Below are 3,493 nucleotides of genomic sequence, written 5' to 3'. Positions count from 1 at the left end.
CAGGTCATGATCTCGCTGTTCGTGAGTTTGAGCCCCGCGTCGGTCTCTGTGCTGACAGCTCAGAGCCTGGAGCCTGCTTCTGATTCTGTGTCTCCCTCTCTCTCTGCCCCTCCCCTGCTCATGCTCTGTCTCTCAATAATAAATAAACGTTAAAAAAAATTAAAAAAACCAAAAAACATATCATCTCTGGTTCAGAGTTACTCATTTTTAGACCCAGTGAAGACGTGGAGAAAGTGCTGAATTGCCAATAACCAGAAGGAAATATCTTTAACTTTTATTTGTTTCTTAATTGTTAGATACATTGAAGCTTGTCAGTTGAGTGCGTTTTTTTTTTTTTTTTTTCACACTCTCACCTGACTTTTGAAAGTTAAGGTAAATTGACCTTGCTGTTCTTATTCTTCAAACTTTGTATAAATAGGAGGATCTGGGGATATTTTTGTAATTTACCTATATGGCCTTCTGGGGGTTGATCTGGAACGTCTGAGTCGAACCATCCACTTTTCTTCACTGAACATCCACTCTAATCCAGTTTCTGCTCCGCAAGTCTGCACCTGTGCAAGTCTGCACCCAAGGTGAATTGTACAGTTAAAGGATGAGGAAGGTCAGCCAAAGCAAGATCTAAAGTTCTGAAGATACTTATTCTGTGGCATCCCTTTAAAGGAAGACATAAAAATAACAGGCGTGTCCTGGGAGACAAACCCAGGCTTCTGGGACTGATGGCCTGATGGTCACCAGAGCCGTGGTACCTTTTTCATTATGTTAGGTTGGAGACCTTACCTTCTCTTTACTCCAGCTTTTCTCTCTGAAACATTGTAGAATGTCAAAACATTTGTCTAAAGGACCGTTGCAAATTACCAAACAAATAATAAACGAGTGACAGCCCCACCTCATCCAGCACCTCTGCTAGCCCCATTCCTGCATGAAGAAGAGATCCAGAGTCCCCAGGTATTTCCTTTCTGACTGGGAGGATGGAAAAAACGTATCAACTAGAAAAAGATGTAAATTAGTGATACAAATACATATGTAAGTCCGTTATTTACATTATATTTCTTAATAACTATTAATTATAGAGAGTAGTTCCCCTTTTACTAAATGGTTAAGGAATACCCATAAATTTGTTGCCAAACAGTTTTATTGTAACAGTGTTACACTGTTAAAGTTTTAGGGTGTACTGTTTAAAATTTATAATACATCAAATAAAAAGACAGTTTGAAAATTTTTTTTTTTTTTTTTTTGCTTAAAACAATTTTTATTTTTGGTGAAAAAATACAGATACATTTTTGCTTTGAGTTTACTTTTACATAGCAAATCAATGTTAGGACCTCCTAGACAAGACTAATCTATTTTTATTAGAAAACACATTTATTTGCACTTCCTCCTCACATAGCCTTTGCTGCCATGACATAGATTCCTCTGCAGTTTGGCAATGCAGCAACGTTTCCAACTCACCTAAGTTGGGTTTTAAGAGGCAACATTAAAATACTTTGAGGATTCCGAAAATACTTTTGAACTTGGGATAAGGATAATTATGATTATTATTTAATTCCCACGCATAATAGAGGCACAAATCAACCATGTATGATCTAGACCCCAGAGCGAGCTTCCCAGTGGTACCAGCAAGGCAACTTCCTTAGGACCTGGCAGCTGCTCCGCAGAGTCTAGTTCCCTCCACAGTCTAGTTCCTCCACAGAGTCTTGTTCCCTCCACAGAGTCTAGTTCCCTCCGCAGAGACTAGTTCCCTCCGCAGAGTCTAGTTCCCCCCACAGAGTCTAGTTCCCCCTACAGAGTCTAGTTCCCCCCACAGAGTCTAGTTCCCCGCCCCCCCCCAGAGTCTAGTTCCTTCTACAGAGTCTAGTTCCCTCCAGAGTCTAGTTCCCTCCACAGAGACTAGCTCTCTCCACAGAGTCTAGTTCCCCCCACAGAGTCTAGTTCCCCCTACAGAGTCTAGTTCCCCCCACAGAGTCTAGTTCCCCGCCCCCCCCAGAGTCTAGTTCCCTCTACAGAGTCTAGTTCCCTCCACAGAGTCTAGTTCCCTCCACAGAGTCTAGTTCCCCTCCACAGAGACTAGTTCCCCCCACAGAGTCTAGTTCCCTCTATAGAGTCTAGTTCCCTCCACAGAGTCTAGTTCCCCCCACAGAGACTAGTTCCCTCCACAGAGTCTAGTTCCCCCCACAGAGACTAGTTCCCTCCACAGAGTCTAGTTCCCCCCACAGAGTCTAGTTCCCTCCACAGAGTCTAGTTCCCTCCACAGAGTCTAGTTCCCTCCACAGAGTCTAGTTCCCTCCACAGAGACTAGTTCCCCCCACAGAGTCTAGTTCCCTCTATAGAGTCTAGTTCCCTCCACAGAGTCTAGTTCCCCCCACAGAGTCTAGTTCCCTCTATAGAGTCTAGTTCCTTCTACAGAGTCTAGTTCCCCCCACAGAGACTAGTTCCCTTCGCAGAGTCTAGTTCCCTCCACAGAGTCTAGTTCCCTCCACAGAGACTAGTTCTCTCCACAGAGTCTAGTTCCCCCCACAGAGTCTAGTTCCCCCTACAGAGTCTAGTTCCCCCCACAGAGTCTAGTTCCCCGCCCCCCCCCAGAGTCTAGTTCCCTCTACAGAGTCTAGTTCCCTCCACAGAGTCTAGTTCCCTCCACAGAGTCTAGTTCCCCTCCACAGAGACTAGTTCCCCCCCCAGAGTCTAGTTCCCTCTACAGAGTCTAGTTCCCTCCACAGAGTCTAGTTCCCTCCACAGAGTCTAGTTCCCCTCCACAGAGACTAGTTCCCCCCACAGAGTCTAGTTCCCTCTACAGAGTCTAGTTCCCTCCACAGAGTCTAGTTCCCTCCACAGAGACTAGTTCCCCCCGCAGAGACTAGTTCCCTCCGCAGAGTCTAGTTCCCTCCACAGAGTCTAGTTCCCTCCACAGAGACTAGTTCTCTCCACAGAGTCTAGTTCCCCCCACAGAGTCTAGTTCCCCCTACAGAGTCTAGTTCCCCCCACAGAGTCTAGTTCCCCGCCCCCCCCAGAGTCTAGTTCCCTCTAGAGAGTCTAGTTCCCTCCACAGAGTCTAGTTCCCTCCACAGAGTCTAGTTCCCCTCCACAGAGACTAGTTCCCCCCCCAGAGTCTAGTTCCTTCTACAGAGTCTAGTTCCCTCCACAGAGTCTAGTTCCCCTCCACAGAGACTAGTTCCCCCCACAGAGTCTAGTTCCCTCTATAGAGTCTAGTTCCCTCCACAGAGTCTAGTTCCCCCCACAGAGACTAGTTCCCTCCACAGAGTCTAGTTCCCCCCACAGAGTCTAGTTCCCCCCACAGAGTCTAGTTCCCTCCACAGAGTCTAGTTCCCTCCACAGAGTCTAGTTCCTTCTACAGAGTCTAGTTCCCTCCACAGAGACTAGTTCCCTCCACAGAGTCTAGTTCCCCCCACAGAGTCTAGTTCCCTCCACAGAGTCTAGTTCCCTCCACAGAGTCTAGTTCCCTCCACAGAGTCTAGTTCCCTCCACAGAGACTAGTTCC

Source organism: Panthera leo, chromosome D3 (genome assembly GCF_018350215.1).
Source record: "Panthera leo isolate Ple1 chromosome D3, P.leo_Ple1_pat1.1, whole genome shotgun sequence".
Classification (NCBI taxonomy): domain Eukaryota; kingdom Metazoa; phylum Chordata; class Mammalia; order Carnivora; family Felidae; genus Panthera; species Panthera leo.
This window is presented reverse-complemented; position numbering follows the sequence as displayed.